Here is a 20,545-nt window from a genome sequence, read left to right as displayed (position 1 = left end):
AGGATATCTACATGAGGTATCCACTGGTGGTATGAAAATAAAGAGTCACTGAAGAATAAGATGCAACAATAATGTCCATTGCTGTGACAAAAAAAAAAAAAAAAAAAAAATCACAAGCATAGTTTCCCAGCTGCATCTATGCACATAGATTTGTTTGCTACATCTGCGTGAAATGTGATTAATGCTAAAACTAAACCAGTCCACGGAAATTTTTCTGATCACTCACCTTACATAAGGAGCTCTGAACTCCAACTTGTATTCTAACCTCTTACCCTTCCTTCTTTGCCTTGCACTATTAACACACTAATTTATACCGAATGCAACCCTTTGTCATTTGTCATTTTCACTATATAAACTGTAATTCAGACTAACACTTTACAGATGTCTGTACTGGTTTTGATGAATAAAACAAAATACATCGGCACATTACAGGGTTGTTTTACTATTCCACAGTATGAAGCAATCACCGTGTCTACAAAGACACACACACACAGAGGTACAATATGCCTGCACACACAGAAATACATTTTCACATAAAAGTTGATTCTGAACTTTAACAAGAGCATAAAAATATTAAACCATAACCTTAACTCTGTCTCCTTCACATCTGCCTTTCCAAACGCAATGCTTTCCACCACAGACTCCTGTGTACCGATAGCCTTACCTTTTCAAACTTAGGAGAATCCTTCATCTAGATGGATAAATATAAAGTCACTGATGGAGAAAATTTTAACCATTGCCAGATGCATATTAACGAGGTCTGTGCTAGCAACAGCAAATAAGGGTAATACATAGCTGCAGGCAGATAAAAAAACCTTTTCCGTTCTAGCATAATGTATGACAGAAAACGATAGCTCCCAATGAGGAGGGCTTTCAGTGTGTACAGTTTTTGTGTAAACCATCTGCAGCCATTAGCATGTAACATTTTCACGTGACAAATAATGGCTGAGAATAATTGCAAGTTTATTTCCCCTTTCCAGAAATATACATTGCTTCACAGTTTCTCTGAACACACTCCCTTCCAGATTTTTATAGATGCACAATTAAAAAAAAGATAGGAGTCAACAATGAATGGTCAGGCTGCCAATAAGATTTTTCAGCCACAATCCAACTTCAAAGACTTCCTATTAAAAATTATGAAGGGAAACTAAACAAAGCCTCCACAAAACATTCAAAGGGCATAAAAAAGAAACACTGTGCAATATTTCACACTGAAAGGCCATAAACTTTTAGAGGAAGAGAGGGATCCTGCACAGGACTACGCATCTCCTTATGCCTGCCAAATTAAGAAAGCTCGGCTGAGATGCTCTAAATGCATCTTCCCATGAAAACAGGGCACTATTGGATCTGTCAATACACCTTTTGTATAGGAGGTATGCCCCATTTCACCTATTAACAGCGCTGTAATTTACACCAAGTTCCTTGGTTTTGGCCCTTCTTTTTGAAGTTTGAAGTGACAAGTATTAGTCAAAGGACAAGAAATAACTGTATTACAAACCAGTGAGAGAGAAAGTAAGTAAGTGTCTCCAGGAGACAATTACAAAACTGAAAGAATTTCAGGAGTAAGAACTTATTCTTAAGGCAGCAAACAACATGATTTTGGTATAAAAATTAATCAAGCAGCTAGCCAGGCCCCTGACCCCCTAACTCCTCCCACAGGCAGAAGCTCCATGGTGGCACAGCCAGTTTTGTGGTCACCAGAGAAAATGTCAGCCCTCAGGCATACACCAAATTCCACTTATTGTACCCTTTCGGGGGGAGGGGGGGGAATTACCTGTCACAATTCTCAGGGTACTGGGAAACAGTCAAGAAGGTTTTTTATCAGAATTATTAGCAGAAATGTCTCTCCCCCACTTCTCCCTCAGTAGGGAAGAAAAAAAAGAAAAAAGGGGAAAGAAAAAAAAAAAAAAAAAAAAAAAAAGACAAATGCTTATAGAAAATTCCCCCTCCAGCATCCTCAACTCCCCTCCAGTTCAGGAGTTTGGACATGCTGCTGTCTGTTACGTAGATTACGGAATTATCACAGTCAGAGAAACATTTCTAAATATCTCAAAAAATTGTAATGGAATACTGTATTAAAATACCAATCAAGTCACAAAAGGACTGAAAACTTCAGTCATTATGAGACTCACATTTGAAAAAATCTGCATTGTTTTAAACCACGCAATCCTCTCCCTCCCCCTCAAAAAAAAGAAAAAATAAAGATGAAAACATTCCTTTCAAAAGCATCATTGATCTGGAGGGAGAAAAGTGCAAATGTTTAAAAAGCATTGTTATTCTACCTTCAGGTAACACAGAAAAAAGCCCAGAAATGCACACTGATAAAAGCATAATCATTAATAAACCAGTCCCTTAGATACCAGATTATTATTTTAGTACTTGAATGGGCTTAAATCCAAGGGCTTGATGCTGTATGCACTGAGCATTTGCCATCAGCTTTAACAAAACGCTAACAGTATACATTTCTTGTTGGATTAAAATCTAAAAGTATTTCAGCCTGTACACGACATCATTAAAGCTTATAGGGGCACCAAAGTTAGTCGCTGGCCAACTGAGAAGCCAGTGGCAGCATACTGAACAATTTCCTATTTCCTCCAATGATACGAAGAAAAGAGTGCTTTTTCTCCTTTTTGTTTATCTCTCATGCCTAAACACCCATCACTGTAATTTATCATAACAACAACTCTAACTACTAAATGGTTAAATCAAACAACTAAAAGCAGCAGGAGTTTTAAAGCAACAATGGTTCTGCAGTTCTGCGTTTCTTCTCTTCCCAAGTCATTTATGCTACTTAACCTATTACATTTCTGACATTACAGATATATCCCCATTATGCAATCATTACAAAGAAACATGAAAACAAATGCAGAAGGACAGAAACATTTCTGTAGACTGCCTAGAAAGAGAAATACCCTACTTAAGTTTATGGATGGAATCTGGACTCAAACTAATGGGAGTTAATTGATTTCAACAGAGACAAGGTTTTGCTTGAACTCTTTTCTCATAATTTCAGTGTGGTCCCCTGCAACTTGCACAACCCCATTCTCCAGACTAAAAGCCAGAGAACATGCCAAGCTGGCTGAAATGCCTTTACACACTCCAACTGCATCCCTCTTCAAACACAAGAACTGTAAGGCAATACAAGTAGTAGTCTCTCCTGGAAGCTTGCCGTAACTTAATACTGGTAAACATGAAATAGAAGAATATTCCAAAATTATCAGTCTTCAGTAAAAGGGATCTGATCTTCCTCCTTCATAAGCTATTTCACTGGAGAGTCAGAAGAACTTAGAGAAGACGACAGGCAGTGAAATATCAAGGAAATGGCAGTTATAGCAAAAAAAACCCTCCCAGCTCCCATCACACACCACAGAAGTTGAAACCTGCAGAATTTTTCAAGTAAACAACAGATCAAGCCACAGTCACAATGTCAAACTGTCTGAATCCACATAAATTTCAGAACAAGACATCCACTCCAAGTCAGCCAGTGCATGAAAGCTGGGCTGGGTATGCTGCAAAACCAGGACTGAATGCCAGCCAGTGCCAGTTTCAGAACCGAGCTGATGGAGAGGGGTGACAAAAGACTGTAGGAGAGCAGAGCTAATGAGTCTCCAGGAAGGAGACTCATTAAAAGGCCATAAAGTTATTGTAGCAGTGATGTAAGCCATCTCAGTAGGTTGCATGGCTGCGTATCAAAAGGGAATTGGATCCTATGGTCTGTCCAACTTCACGGTTTTCAGCTGTCATTTCAAGCAAAAATCTACATGCTCTTATAGATTATTGACTAATTAGTCTGAAAAAAAAAAGACAACTGCCTAAGATGGCAGATACAAGAGATTTCCATGTTCAAACAGCTTCTGCAGGACAGAGCACCTGCAGCTACTCACAAGCAACAGTATCAGCACATGTTGATTCGCTGGGGCACCATCCCTCCTCATGACCTTCCCTCCAGGACAGCAACAAGTCAGTTAAAGGAAGTTTAACCACCACCCTTAGCAGTCTAAACTGTTTTTTTCTAACACTTAACTCAAGGCATGCCTGCTTACAGAAATGTGTCATTGCTGTGCGTTCTCCCAACGCTGCAGGTATGCTTTAATCATGCCTTACTGCCCTTCAGTCACACAGGCTGAAACAAGGCTTTCTCAAGTGTCTTTCAATTCTTTTCCCCACACTTAGCTTCAATAGAAACAAAACAGGATTTATCTTACTCAACTTTTAGCCTTTTTTATGAGCATGTTTTTATTGGCCTGTTTTGTTATTCAGAACCGTGAGATCTTCTGCTAAGCTATTTTCCAAAATCAAGACAGCCATCATTCACATCGTCTTGCTCTCTGATTTCCTTTAGGACAGGAATATACAACAGTTCCTTCCCTGACAGCCTCTGTTCTGCCAATGCTGATGCTACCTCCAGCCACTGCCACACAGGTTGATTATAATCCAGCCTTTAAGCAACAGCGCAGACAGGCATGATCTTCAGCTGGGCACTACCAAGGTACAGCCACCAAGAACCTGCCAAGAAGAGTAGCTTTAAAGACCATGGAGAGTGCTACCTAAGAACAGATGCGCCTGCACTACTCAAACCCAGCTCTGAGGAGCAAAGCTGACACTACCCCTGCATCTTCAGATGCAATGACTGCGGTAATGCTGGATGGCTGAGAAGCACAGAATTGGAAGACACATATTTCAGAGACCCCTGTGCTCTTGCAGGCTGTTTAGATACCAGGTTTGCCTCCATAACTCTTTGTGTAGCCACAGTTGAAACCCCAGCTCCCCTTGGGTTGTTTTTTTTTTTGGCACAGGAAATACGCACATGAAAAAAAGCAGCACAGGGCTAAACCAGAATGAATAATTTCTAACACCAAGCAAGGCAGCTAAGTGAACTAACAGAGAGAAAAGGGAAAGGGGGCTGAGAAGACAACTCAAAGGTCTACCTTTTTTTAAAAAAAAAATTACAGAAACCCTGAAGACATCTGATATACAAATAAAGAGAGGCAGAGACTGAAAACAAGGGTCAAAAGGTATCAGGATCGTGGCTATTTTGGTTAGAACAAACACCAAAATAGCTACAGAAAATGACTGCTGGTCCTTGAAATCCATATTGCTATCTCAAGGAGAAATGCTTACAGGGCTGAAAACCTTTTCACCCCAATCCTCGATACAACTGCTCATATGTTTTCTACTACACTTTGATTTTGGCTTACTCTGAATAGCAGACATCTCAAATCCACACCCATATCTGCATACAAACCTCAAGGTTGGCATTATTAGGCAAAACCAACAGCAACAAACCCACTTCAGTATATGAGAACACAAGCAAATAAATAATTGCAGAAGTTAAAAGAGGATGGCAAGGAAGCAAAGTATTTAGCACGCTGATTTTATAGCAAGCATAGTGAGAAAGCTATACACGCTTGGAAGGGGAAAACCAGATTAGCTACGTTTTAATATTAATGCTGGTAATTCTTCAACAGTTGCACAAATCCTTCAAAAATTATCATTCCCTTTGCAGCTGAGCTCCTTCTGCAGTGCAGTTGGAAAGGCTGCTGAGTCTCATGTGGCTGCTCATTTAAGCTGTTCCCATTTCCACTCTTTAAGAGAGCCTAGAATGTCCTAATTCAGTTTAATAAAGAACACATTGGACTTGGGGGAGGGGAGAGGAATGACAGCATTGGGAGGGGAACCGAGCAATTTCTCTACTTCAATGATGTTTAAGAAAAGGCAACAAAAACAACAGCAAAACCAACAGTTGATCATCTAAGGAAAGCCTCTAGAAAAGGGGGAGGAGAAAGGAAGACAAACAAGCAGAAACATTTGCCTCTCCTTTTGATCTAAGTAGAAAATGCATTCTGAGGCACTGGTAATCTAATGAAAACTTTCTTTCCCCAAAACTAACAGAACTCTGGTTATTCAAGAAGAGGAGGCTAATTTCTAAATAAAGCCATTAACTCAATTTAGTTCAATCGAGATTCAGTTCCATGAGTCCCAAAGAAATGAAGAAGGTTGCTTCAACAAATCTGATTATCTTTGCTGGCAGTGAATTGGCATTACAGTTTTGAGGTACTTTGAAGGGTTCTGAGAACTGTGTATGAAGCAGCTATCACATTACTCCATAAAAATACCAAATATAAAATGATGTGGTCTCCTCACAATACTGATTAAAAATAAAAAATAAAATAAAAACCTTGACTAAGGCCAGAAGGGCACATGAATTGCATATTCCATGACTAAACAACTAAAAAGAGCGTACGGGAGACAGCTTAAAGAGGCTGATCATCTCTGATAAACACAATGATTTTTTTTTAATATTCACCAATATATTACTGCATATTTGATCAAGGCTAAAGCTGCCTATGAAACTTGATTTGAAATCTCTTCAGCCAATCTGGGTTTACTGACTGCTTAGATGAAAAAAACTGTAACACCTTCCGCTGAGTCCTACATCAAGGGCAATACTCACAAATGCTTCCTGGAAAATAAACATGCCCTATTATCAAAATTGCCCTCAATTTTATATTTTAGTTTACTTCTATTACTGAACTGAGTGACTTGTTTTTCTCCAGCAAGATCCCAGTTCCGCCGACATGACAAGACCTGGCATGAAGATCTTGGGACAGAGATGTTAGACCTTGCCCATTTACTTTATGTTGCTGTGTTACAACCTCTGGTCTCTGCTGTTGATTTGGGGGAGGAGGGGAAATTTTCGTGCCTTTCCCCTCAAACATCAATCCATCAGCTATTGTTGTGACCACAGCCACATTTTAGGATAAGGTGAGCATCCTTCTAATGCACTGAATCAGTTTCTTCCTGACCTCTGTTTATACTCTGAAGCTTGTAATGCGATTGCCTTTTTCTGTAACTGTAAATGCTGTGTAACAGTCAGAGAACATATGCTAGGATTTGCAAAAACAGGCAAGAAGGAAACATCCCAAGACAGATAAACAATTAAAAAAACAAGTCAGAAGTAGCAGTATGCGGAAAATAGCATATGGCAATGCTTTCAGTTGAGAGGGAACAGCTATTTGGAGCCCAGTGTCTCCCCCAAAGGACACAGCTTTCAGAAATGCTGCTGCACGATCCTCCAAGAAGTCAGTCCCTCTCAAATACCTCTTGTTGGTACTTTTGCAACAAAGCCAAACAAAATCCAGTGGCTATGCAGAGCTGACCATCATAGATGTTTTTGTGTTTGTTTTTTTTTTTTTTAATTAAGGTAATGTCCACTTTGCTTGTATGAGACAATATAGCCGAGGTAGTCCTTTAAAAAAACATTTATATGTGTGGGGATCTCCTGTGTCATACATATTGTAGGTACATAAAATGATGTTTTACAGGACAGAGCCAACACACAGCTAGTCATAACTGAGGATTCCATCAATAAAGCCACAGAGACTCAAAAGCCTAAATTCTGGAAGACAGTCAAAAAGCATTCAGCCTCATTAAACAAGCCAGCCTCATAGAAAGTGGACATACGATGCTGCAACATTACCTGAACATTACCTGATTTATGAGGATTTGTGAGACTCCTGTATCTTGCTGTGCTGTCTTTGCCATAACATTTCATGCTGCTTTCATTCTGTGATCTCAAAATCATGTATCTAAACATAAATCAAGAGAATGGAAATTAGTTTTTCCCCCCGCCACAATTATCTTAGAAAATACCACCACCTTGCCCCAAACCACAAGCAGATCTGCAAGAATAAACTTCCTATTGTATCATAACCAAATCCTAACTTCTATTCAATATAGTATCTCCACGCTTTGTTCTTCAAGTCACTATTGCAGAGGACACCTATCAGCACTATAACCCCCTTGAAGAACCTCTTTCCTACACCAACAGTGAGACATTGCTTCATTGTCAAATCTCTGGGATTGATACATCCATGGTCCATCCTTCAAATTACAGACTGAAATACAAGTAAATTACTCTTTTGTTCTTAACTCAGCTTGGCATCTAGTGCAAAACGAGGAACGTGTTATGTTGACGCAATAAATAAAACAAGATGGTGCCTCTACTGAAGAGACTGTAAAGATTTCACAGCATCTTACGCTGCTTTGACAAAACCCAAAGACAGCCTGGGTGCTCTCACAGAAAAATTTGCTGGCCCAGAGCACGCAACCTACATGACGAGCATCACACAAACAAGAGAAGGTACAGCAGTCAGGGAGGGAGGGATTCATGGAAGTCAAAGGTGCGGGAGATACAATCAGGCTGTCACCCAGTGCAGAAGAGATATCTAGACAAGGCATCCTAAATGATTTAAATGAAAACAACGCATTTGTAGGTGCTGCTGCCAAGACAGCTTTTAGGGAGGGCCCTGAAAATTCAAGGGTGTTAAGAGAGCTGGCCAACATCATCGCAAAGCCACTCTCCATAAACTTTAAGAATCATGTAGATCGGCAGACATCCCAGAAGACTGAAAGAAGGCTAATGTCACCCCCCACCTACAACAAGTGCTTAAAGGGTGATCCAGGAAATTATAGGCACATCAGTCTTACTTCAGTCCCTGGGAATGTTATGGAACGAATCCTCCTGGGGGCTATCAGAAGTCAAATGAAGCACGTGACTGGGAAAAGCCAGCACAGCTTCACCAAGGGCAAATGGTGCTTGACAAACCTGATAGCCTTCCACAACAACGCGACCTGCTCGGCTGATGTGAAGTGAGCAACGGACACTGTCTACCTGGATTTCTCCACAGCCTCCTCCCAGAGAAACCAGTGCATTACAGTCTAGACAAGTGGTCTGCGGTGGGTAGGGGTTGGCTGACGGGCCGCACCAAGGGCGGTGGTAAATGGCTCCTATTCAAACTGGCAACCTGTCACAAGGGGGGTTGCCCAAGGATCAACGCTGGGTCCAATGCTGTTTAATATCTTCAGAAGCGATCCCTGACAAAGTTTGCCAGTGATACCAAACTGAGTGGGGAGATGGATGCTTTGGAAGGGAGACCCACCCTGCAGGAAGACCTGAATAGGCTGGAAAAGTGGGTTAACAAGAACCTCATGAAGTTCAAAGGCAAATTTAAGGTCTTGCACCTGGGAAAACATAATCCACGAGTGCAGCACAAGCTGCAATCTACCCGGCTGGGGAGCAGCTCTGAGGGTCTTGGTGAACAACAAGCTCAACAGGAGTGAACAGCGTACTGCTGCAGCAAAGAAAGCCAAGAGGATGCTGGGTTGCATCAACAAGGGCATCACCAGCAGAGATAAAGTCGTCATTATCCCACTCAGCACCTGTTAGGCCACACCTGGAATAGTGTGCGCAGTTTTGCTCCCCACTATACAGTGAAGATGACATAGGCTGGAAAGGGTCCAGAGAAAGGCTGCAAAAAGCGTGCTGTATGAGGAAAGGCTGAGAGAACTGGGTTTGCTCAGCCTTGAGAAGAGAAGGCTTAGGGGCAACATTATCACCATGTTCTAGTATTTAAAGGGTGGCTACAACGAAAATGGAGACTCTCTGTTTTCAGGGGGTCACATGAAAGAGACGAAGGGTAATATTTACAAGTTATTCCTGGGGAGATTCCCATTGGACAGGAGTAGAAAGTTTTTCAGCATGAGAACAATCAGTCATTGGAATAATCTCTCCAGGGAAGCGATGGACTCCCCAGCATTGGACACTTAAGATTCAGCTGACAGGGCGCTGGGCCATCTTGTCTAGACCGTGCTTTTGCCAAGAAAGGTGGGACCAGTGATCCTTGAGGTCCCTTCCAACACAGTGTTCTATGACTCTATGAAACAAGCCTGGAAGCTTAGGGTGCAGTCCATAGCTCTCCTGCATCAACGGGAAACGCTTCATTTGCATCGAGCCCTATCAGGTTTTGGGAAGTCATTCCAGGCTTAAGAAGAAACTGTATAAATGCCTGCTTGTGGAAGAAGGGCACAGATAACCTCAGTGACCTCGATCAGCACTCTCCTTCTCTCACCTTCATCCTAGATTCACTTGTTAAAATTCTTTTAAAATCTCCGATAATAGGTCCCAAGCATCGTGACACTACTGCATATAGCAAGAAGCCGCCTCACAAGTCCAGCAGTTCCTTGCACAGAACAAACAAATGCCCTCCCTTAGCTCACCAGCAAGATGAGGGAGATGAACCCAAGCAGCTCCCTTGCCCTGCCCAGTGCCAGCCTCCGCTCCCCCCAAATCCATGGGAAACAGACAGGTCCACGGCACAATCCAGACACCAACCTACTCCACCAAAACATGCACCACGAGAGACAGCAGAGCTCCTTACAAAGCCTGACATGCCCAGAATGTCTTTCTTCAACAGAACACCTCCGCTGATGGTAAACGCTAGTAGCATTGCACAGCGACACACGGATTTTCTTATATCCAGGTGAGCTTTTGTTTACAACACTGTGTTGAGTCCCAGTAACAAAAACCTGTGTGCATTCACATCTTGCTACAAATGTAAGCTGAAATGCTACAAACATCCCCAAAAGCAAATCCTTTGTTACCTGCTTGCATCCTATCAGCTGGCGGCTTTCCTCAGCAAATCCCATGAATTTACCTCTTCATTGAAATAAAGACAGGTTTCAATAAAACCACATGTACACTTAATGCTTTACCTAACTTACTTTTTATACTGGCATTTAACACCTTGAAGTCTGTAACAGGCATATTGGATCTGACAACTGGCAGGGGAACACCATCGCTTTCTGTTTGTAACAGGAAATACTCAGAGACACAGGGAAAACCCGAGGTTAATGTCAGTGGAGCCAAACAAGAAAATGTGGAGGGTTTTTGCCCCAGTTTAACACACCTGTTTAGAATCTGCCAAGATGTTTAAATTTAATTAAAAAAAAAAAAACCAAAAAAACCCTGCTATATCATGAGCAGTGACCAAGTCTCCGTATAGTTCTGCTTTCTTTTTTATTTATCCACCTGCTCTGGAACAACAAACACTAGTATTAAACCTAAAAACGCCAAACTATTCTGCAGGCAAACCATCCCTTACAGCTTTCTACAGAGGCTAGGCTGATCAACACTAGGAAAAACAACAACAGGAACGCCCAGGAAAACCCTTTCCTGTTTTTCTTAGTTGTTTTGGTTACTTTTCCCACTATACCACCACCATCATCAGAGCTACAATACCACCCATATGCAGTTGTGTGTAAACTAGCAAATACATGCAAAGTTCTCATACGTAATACTATAGTTAAAGAATAAAACTTTGGGCCTTTTAGAGCTGGAGACAGTGAACTGATGGCTGATAAACACAAAACCAGTCCCAATGTAATTAATGCTGGACTAAACATTGCAAAAAAGTACAGAAAATTCACAAATGGGGTTTTAATTCCATTCATTAAACTTTAATCAGCATCTCATTTCTTGATGTTTAGATTAAAAAGCAATCTAACTCTATATTCCTTTGCCATATTCTTCAGTTTTGCTCCCATCCCAGCTCCTAGATTTTTTGAATATAACCAAAGCACAGTAAGGAGAAGCCGAGAAGTGAATCCTATGGCAACATTTACAAATTAAGAGCTAAGTCAGAGATCAGCTATCCCACACACACAATATAAATTTTCGTTCTTCTCTCTTCATTAGGATTGATGACACTGCTGGAAAATAAGGAGCACATAATACCTTTTATGGCAACGTAAAGCACAGGCGAATTAGCAGAGAGAGAGTGCAGCTAAATCAATTTCTCATCTCAAGATAGTAATGGAGGCAATTTCTTGAACTTTACTATGCTTGTAACGTATCGATCAGCAAAGCTTCACGCTGAAAGTTAAACTAGGTATTTTTCCAGGAATAAAATGGAGGATGGCGGTAAAATTCTAGGCAACACACCAAAGCCTGGGGATTTTGTCCAGCCACGTTGCACTTCAAAAACTCAAAGTTTCCACCTACCTGCAAGTTACCACAACACACAAGAGGAAGATTTCTAGATGAAGGCTGAATTAGTCCTGCAGAAACCTTCGCAGAGCAGATTTAGGGAGAAGCAGAAAGACACAGTGCTGCTCCAGAAGCAATAGCACAAACGCTGGTACTGGCTGCGTGACCTGCAGCCTGAGGCTGCGGCAACAGCCTGGGGGCTGCATTTCTGTTGCCACACTTCAGCTGCCCTTGGCTGCCGGTCGCTGTGAAGAGCCATTTCCCAGAGGTCTTCCAGCCTCCGCTGTGGCTACACCGTGCCCTGAGATGCAGATGCCCTTCCTGAACTTCTGCTACTGCTCTGAGGCCTAACAGCACGTTAGGACAAGGAGAACATTTGCCTTGGCCACCTGATTGCCATGGAGAGCTACAGCACCAAGACCAAGGAAAGGCCACGCACATGCTCCACGGGTTGGTCAAGCGTGCCTGGCACAGGCTGTGTGCTTCCAGAGGGAACCCCACTGCTGCGTGGCAGATTTTAGATATGAAAAGAAAAACAGAGATCAAAGACGAGGATATATATATCCCCCAGTGAAGGACAGTGAAATGTTGGACATATAACCATCTGGAATAGCTATATTTAATTTAATGGGATAGACTTTTTCATCATTTGACATTAAGAACTGAAGTGTGAAGACTGGGAACTCATATTCCTATAGATGTATGACCATCAGACCACCATAATATAATTCCGAGAGAGTTAAAAAAAAAAAAAAAGTTTTTGGGGATTTCTCTTTTCCTGCCCAGTGGCTGCCTGTCTACCTAACCATACAAGAACACTGGCTGATAAACTTGCCGTGAAATTAATAAGCCCCACCTACTTTAAATCAATGAAACACAGGAGCTTTCTCCCCTGTATCTGTCATTATTTCTATTCCAACAAGGGTGACTGAGAGCATCCTGTTATCTAAATTGGTTGGTCATAATTAAACCATGTTCAATTATTTTTGGAGCAGAAAAGGGGAAAGTAAGCCACCTTAAGACAAGAAACATAAGAACAGCAACAGAATACATGTATTAAACAAGCAACACCAACAAAGACTGTAATATCAACTGACAAAACCAGGAACAAAAAAGTTGATAGTACCAGAACCATCATCATCAATCCAATCATGTTATCATCACTTTGGTTCACTTACACAACTACGTCAGAGCAGTTTCTCCCCATACGCTGGAAGTCCTCTCAACCATCAACTTCATGATTTTGTAGCCCTTCCCTAATCAATGCTCAGCTTTCTGGTTGCACCTTCCTTGAACTCCAGGAATTTAAATTCTCTTCTAAGGACAGGATGCTTCATGCACGCAAAATTATTTTTATGTGCTCATCTTTGAAATGTTTCAGGAATACTGTATGACATTTATTCCCAGAGAAAATCTAGACAAACAGTGCATCTTACAGATGAGACGCTATGGCACAGATAGGTTGCGAATTCCAAAATCTCTTAGTTTTTCACGTGTAGAGTCCAACACTTCAGATAGCAGGTACTGTACAACACTAAATCATGTTTAAAGTGGTTTTGACTCAAGCTGCTGGTCAGATGCCTACTAGTCACACAAAACCAAGGAGTGTTCGCAATAAAAGAGTCCACCACAGGCATAACTGGTGACTACCCAGATGCTGTGAGCGACTGCATCAGGGGGCTGCTCTGCAGCACTGGCCAGAATATAATCCGGTTCCCTCAGGCAGGGCCTTAGATTGTCCCACTCAGAAGAAAATACTCTTTTTTGCAAGTCCTTCCATCTTTCATTATGAAACTTCAAACAAGCACAACAAAGGAATCGGGGATTCAACACAGCCTCCCTCTACAGGAGTTTAATTTCTCTTCACAGCAAGTTCATCACATGCACCAAGGTGGACAGGAGTTTTGTTTGAGAAGAAAAAATATAAAAGCAGCTTACAGTTTTCTCATGAAGTGCATTTACGTAAAACAAGGCTAAAATGGAGTTATAAAAAGCATACTTTCCTTCTGCTGTTTAATCTGAAAGAGGCTGGCTTAATATCTTACCTGTGTAGTGTAATTTAAAAAGGATATTCCATTACATAGTATTGCCTAAAACCTGGAACGGTTCTTCTGTCAGTCTCATACAGCCCCTACACAGACCAGTCAAGTTGAACGAAGAAGAATTATGGCAGTGACAGGCTGTCACCCACAAGGGGAAGGCATGCTAGCATGATGCTCATCTGAGTCGGAGAGGCATTTGCCAATGGCAGAACCTTAGATACACTCTGACAATCTTGTCTCCATCCCCACCCTGCAAGCAAGCATGTGGGGTAGGCAAAGGTTTGCCTGCCCATTCCTGGAACTCCTGCGCTCATCTGCCTCTTTCCTTTCCCTTCTCTCCCTAAGCCAGCGCCTCCTCCACAACCGATTCCCTTTCCAAGGTACGTTTTCTTCTCTGTCATGCCAGGGGTCACTCCTCTGGTACCTAACCAATCTCCTTTCCCTCCTTTCCCCCTGCCTCTACGCAGCTCTCTTCCCTCAGGTCCACAACCTACACCTCCCACCACACAACTATTTCTTGGTTCCTCTTTACTGAATTCAGACAGCATCCATGCAGCAAGAGCTTGACAGCTCCAGAGCTGCCTGAGAAACCACCATCTTCCCCTTCACGGCTCTCACATACTCATTCCATGCTTGTCTCCTGAGAAGGCCACTGGACACTCACTCCCGATCTCCTTCATGACATTCATCATTTTTATGGGTCTCCTCCATGTCAAGCTCTTTCCAGACTGAGGACTCCTGGTGGCAATCCGTTATCCCGTACTTTGGATTTTTCCTCTTTACATTTTCTGGACCGGGGGGAGCAGAGATGGAAGACAGTGAGGACCAGAGCTGCACATGATATTGAAGACAGGGGAGCACCACACACTTACACAGCGACAATTTTATGCTTTCTGTTCCATTTTCTGTTCTTTCATTAACACGTACCGACACTTGCTTTACTCATCATTACACTGCCATTTTTACAGGATGACCACGAAGTCTCCTTCAAGAGCAGTAACACCTGGTGCAGCACCCATCAGGGCATACACCACGTTGTGACCCCCGCCGCCTCCTCCTCCCACATGCATTGCTTTTGTTTATCTACAAGCTATTTCCTCTGACATTTTATCATCCAGCCTTTCAGTACAAGGAGTTCTCCTGCAATGCATTTCAGCCAGCGCTTCTTGTCGTTATTCTTAATATGCAAAGCCTACACTCTTGCAAAATTTCAGATCCTTACTTAAAACTATGAGGTGACTGAAATTGTTCAAACAAAATCATCGCCAAAAATGACATCAATAAACAGCCCTGTTTCCTTGAAAAAAACCCTCAAACTATTCTTTCCCTTTGCAAAATTACTGGAAAACAGCCACTCCCCTAAATTAAATTCCCCAATCACTAAAATAAAAAAGAAAGGCTTCAAGCAGGCACTCCCCATAATGAGCTTTAGCCTTAATTGTTCCAGTTCGGCAGAGCTGAGAGCACTTCACAGGAAGATCTTCTGTCAAGAGCCCGACAACCCAATGCTTAGACCTCTCATGCCATACCAACATGCCATCCCTGCCCCAAGAAGATGGAGCAGGAGCTCCACAGCTCACGGAACAGCACTGCCAGGCCAAAAAAACCCCAACCAACTGACCCCAAACAAATCAGCAGGCAAACCTAAGTCTAACAGCTACTGCTTGGCTCCAGATCTTCTGTGCAGAAGGTAGGAGGGGGGAAAAAAAAAAAAACCCAAAAAAAAAAAACCACACACTCAACCCATTCCACCTCTCTGCAGACAGACTCCTATGCAGTGCCAAGAATATTTTGAAAGACACAAGATGTATAACAACTTTTCAACTGAATATTCATTTCTGAATTGAAAGGAAACATCTTAAGGCTGAGTGGGCGTAAGGAACGATTCCTCCTCGGCACCGCCGCGCTATTTATTAAGGGCTGTGAATACCCACAAGAATTCAGCTTTGGCCTTCACACTGTACACTAACAAGCTCAGTTTACTGACATTCACAGAGCATATGGAGCTCTGCTTCAAATGATCCCTTTGAAAGGGACAATTAAATCAGACAACTGGAGATTGAACGACCAACAGAGCTAATTAAATTCTTAAGTCCTGTTTGTATATTTATCCAAATCTTTCTCACCATTCTTGCTGAGAAGGGGAATGGGTTGGCTCGGGAGGTCGAGGGAACAAAAGTATGCCTTTTTCTTCCCCCCTCGCCTCCATAGTTACAGATCTGTTTGGCACAAAACTTGCGACATGAAATCAATGCAGCCAGTGGTAGAATTCATCTTATTGTGACAGAAATATTCCACTTTCCCTAGCTTATATTTTAAATTGCTTTCTGATATACCAGGTTATTATTTTTTAGCCCCTTTGGTTCCTTACATAATTAAATGCCACACCACTCAGCTTTCACAATTACTTTTACCATTTTCAGAGGAACATTGACACTCAGCAGCTTTCTCAACTTTCTGTGAAGAATTTAATCCTCACGAGTATTCGCTCCACTGAGTATTTTCTTCTTCATTACATTAAAAGCTCTTAGCCATCCCTATAGAAGTCTTTTCCCCTGTAGACTTTTCTGTAGAGCAGGTAGTACTTGCAGATTCTCAGCTTCCTTTCCTAGTATTCCATGTAACCAGAAGTAGCACAGAAAAGGGGAAAGGACAATGCTTTTTAATACCATGGTGCCTTCAGCTTGCAAGCAAGGGAGAATGGCTAAGTGCAACTCACAGACACATTTCTGTATCAAAATCAGATTTTGCATTTAATACTTGCAAAAATAACAACAATGCTCCCAAAAGGTCTTCTAGCTAAGCAATAAAGATTTTGCCCACTTACCCTACAGGTACCGATATACAACCTCTAAAGCTTTCAGAACTGGCTTCACAATATCTCTTAGAAAAGAACCTCAATTTTGGAGCACGCATGTTCCCAGCAGCTCTAACTTTGTTTTCTAGGTATTGCCCATGCAAAATGCATGACACACTCTCCAATTTTGCAAACCTGTGACAAAGCACACAGGTACTTTACAGAAGTACTTTATTGATATAGAAGTGACAAAGTAAACACGTGTAATTCTGCAAGGAGGAAGTTCATCCTGCTTACCTGAGAGAAATATTAACAGAGAAACATAGATCAGAATAATGTCTCCCTGCCCAGGTAGGCTAAGAAGAATTATTTGGCCAGTGGGTATTTTATTTGGGGGTTTTTGTTTGTTGGTTTGTTGTTTTTTTTTCTTTTTTGCCTTTTTTTTTTTTTAATTTTGTGGACAGCTGCAGGGTAAAAAGAAAAAAAAAAAGAATAAAAGGCCACCTTAAGGAAAGGGCCTTTTAAATAAATTGAAGGCTAAACCTTTACGTCTGACACAACTGCCAGCTTGCTCCTTAGCAGAACAATAGGAAGGAGTTTCCAGAGCGCATAACAAGCACCAGGGAGGAAGCCTTCTCTACAGCAGGCACAGTACTACGCCACAGGATCTTCTCCTGGGAATGAATTGTACGGAGGAGACATTTTGAAGAAAGTGATAAACTTGCTTGTCATCTATGGCTCTACCTTACGTGCCAGTTGACCAAGTCATTCTTCAGAATTACTGGAATGTTACCAAACGTCACGCTTCCAACCGAGAGCAATATATGCTTGATCATTTCATACAATTTTCAGCTCTATCACAGATAGAGCTTGAATTATTGCCCCAGATAACTCAAGAACCAAAAGGCTCTGCCCACATTTCCCCAATAACCCAACTAGTGTCCTGGCACAGTGCTTTGCACAAAGGTGAAGGAACTAGGGGCTCTGCAACAGGGAGCTCAAGGAGCATCTCTCACTTCAAGTCCCAATTTTGTCTGAGGCCAAAGTGAACTGAATTTAGCATGAATTATGCATAACCGCCCTCCAAGCAAGTGGATCTGTGCCAGCTGAACCTCATAAAAGTTTTGGTTGCTAGGAGGTAGTAGTGAACATATTCTGAAGTCCTGTTTACTCAAGTCATTGGGGTTCCCCTCTGGAATAACCTTCCCCAGTCTGCTCACTGGTTTCTCTTTCTCTGAGACATCAGACTTCTGCTAAAATCTGTGATTTCCCATCTGGTATCATCTACAGAAGCCTCTATGAATTATCTCTCTGAACAGTCTGCAAAAGACCTCCAGCATCTTCAGAACAACACTGCATCTTTAGACAAACTAGATAACACACCTAGCATAAATTCTGCTTGGGTAAGCCTTGCGTTCAGACACGGTGTTGTTCAGATGCCCACATATCAACTTCTGAGTCTCAAACTCCACAAGCCAGCACAGCAGACAGAACCTCAGTACCACTTCGTAGAGCTTGCCTTACCTTTTCAGTCTGCTCTCTCGCTCTCTAAGACTGTTATCTCAAATGAACATACAGTATTTTTACATCAACATTTTTCACCAATTGTTTTATGTGGATATTAAGTTTCAGAGTGTGCTATCTGGAAATCTAGGCTGTCAGATCATGCTTTTAAAGACTTATTCTATAATTCTCTTACCAGTTTGCAGGAGATGCAATTTTATCCTCTGAGTTATAAACGCATAACAGAATTTTTCCATGGTTATCTTAGCTAAGATTGGACTTAGAGTATTTATTTATTGTATTGTTTACATATACTGTGAGCCACCTGATGAGGAAATGGAGAAATAAAAATAAAACCAACCTCCTCCTTTGGACCACATAATTTCTGACACCATTCCTACTTACAGATCGGCTCAGTTTTTTGTTTGTTTTATGGAGGAAGAGAGTAAGCAAACACAGACTTCAGTTTTTCTTCATTTACTGAACCTACGGCATACAGGGCTCATTTATCATCAAGCCCTAGACTCAAGCTGAAATGCTAATTGCAGACACAAAGAAAAATGTTTCTTCAATAATTAGTAAGCAAGCAATTCTCAGAACAGTGTTATCTGATTTATCACAGGATTCTGGAAAGAAGATGGTGGTGCTGACACACTCGTGGTTTCCCTTCTGTTCACTTTTCACTTACAGCAGATTCAAGCCTCTCTGGAGCATCTACTCAAGAGATCTGACAAGAAAGGTAATGTGTAATTCTAAGCAGGATGGATGCTAACCTCCCCACTGATGCATCCTTGGGAACTGCCCATGAAACAGTGGCTACAAGCAATGGGACCAGAGAACTGAAAAGTAATGCCTAAATCCTCAGGTATTTTTAGTTCAGACTCTGGACTTTCCGACTGAAATACACAACCAATAACGCCATTTCTAACAACTCTCTTCACCACAAATACCGGCAAACATAACTTGGGGCTATAGAAGGGGAGTGAAGAGGGATTCTGAGTCGACTTCAAAAAACCCCCAATTAAAACAGAAGGTAAAAATAACTGCGGTAGAAATGAGAAGCGAGGGACGTTGCAAACAGTGACCAAGTCAAAAGCAAAAGCAGCTCATGCAATACTAACCAAACCTCAGCAGGCAGTGCTGCAGTCTTGCTTACCCAGAGGAAGCAACTAAAGATCTCCCCAAAGTTTCAATATAGCCAGACCCAAGCGAAGGCAGAACAGGGGCACAAATCTCCAGGAACCCCTCCCTTGATAAAAAACATTCCCACTCGGAAAGCATGGTGGCACACTTCCAGAGCCCAGGCTGCTGTTACCACTGGGTGGCCTGAAGGGCTTGGAGAGATGTTACGCCTTGGCCTTGCTCCCCTGTACTTGGCTCCAATGGTGCAACACCAGCAATCCTGTTAAGGAAACACCGTTATTCCTCTTGGTCAAACCTCACGGTCCTCAACCTAGGTGCAGGCTGCAAAACTTCCTCTTGAGAGTGGCGAGGTGGTGGTTGTTAGGGGTGCGGGGGGCGGCGGTGTTGGTTTGTTTGTGGTTTGTTGCGGGGGGGGTGGGTTAGCGCTGATGTAACACACTGCGGCACAAGAAAGGCATCTCTTAGGAACTGAGTAGTGAACTGAATAGCTGTTATTGAATATTGATACTGAAATCTGATACGTTACTTTTTTTGAAAATGGATATATTATTGAAAAGATAAAAGAATTATCTTAAAAAAGCATACAGGCTGCACAGACCACAGGGCGCTATCCGGGAGCCAGGACTCGCCAGCAGCAAGGCTGACGGTAGGCACACGCTGACCAAACCAGTGGAGCACTGGGGCATTCCAAAACAGCCCTCCCCCAAGACTGCATCCAAAGGAGGAAAGCATCAACCTGCACGAGCATGAGGTAGGTAGGTGTTCAGACGGCAGTCTCATCTGACAAAGATCTCATGCAGAGACCTCAGGGGGAGGGCTACAGCGTTGTGAAAGGATTTTCTCCCAATGTATGTGCAACCTTACTTCTGTTCCTTTATTTACTACCACGCTTCAGTTAAAAGACAATAAGAAGGATGGATAATTTATAATGGAAAGTACTGCATATATGGTTTCAAGTTGCCTCCAAACACCTAATGTATAAACATTTGTTTGCCTTCAGATGTTAAGTATCAGGCTCAAACAGGATTTTGGCTTGTACAAAACAACACTTTCTTTTTTAATAAGCAATGGTCCTACTTAAAAAAAAAAAAATTAAAAAAAATCAAATTTTCCTTATGGAAGACTCAGAGACAAGCCTTCTGGATAAGTATTAGCTGCACGAGAGACACAAGATAAATTGAAGGAGTACTGTTTTCTGCCATATTCTTAGCATTCCCGGCCTGCAAGTTCAAG

At 42.0% G+C, this 20,545-nt stretch overlaps 1 protein-coding gene across 11 annotated transcripts in view; it reads right to left on the bottom strand.

The window, feature by feature from the left end:
* TRERF1 (transcriptional regulating factor 1) overlaps positions 1-20,545 on the bottom strand; it is a 100,504-nt gene that overhangs the window by 21,315 nt on the left and 58,644 nt on the right. For 9 of the 11 annotated variants that reach the window (XM_055816654.1, XM_055816649.1, XM_055816655.1 and 6 more), the window contains one exon: positions 7,492-7,589. The gene's annotated coding sequence lies outside the window, so the exon portion shown is untranslated. Of the gene's footprint in view, positions 1-7,480; positions 7,590-20,545 lie in introns of all 11 variants that reach the window. The other 2 variants (XM_055816652.1, XM_055816651.1) reach the window with 1 other exon arrangement.

Source organism: Falco peregrinus, chromosome 11 (assembly GCF_023634155.1).
Source record: "Falco peregrinus isolate bFalPer1 chromosome 11, bFalPer1.pri, whole genome shotgun sequence".
NCBI lineage: Eukaryota > Metazoa > Chordata > Aves > Falconiformes > Falconidae > Falco > Falco peregrinus.
The sequence above is the reverse complement of the archived record's forward strand: the minus strand, read 5'-3'. Positions and strand labels throughout refer to the sequence as shown.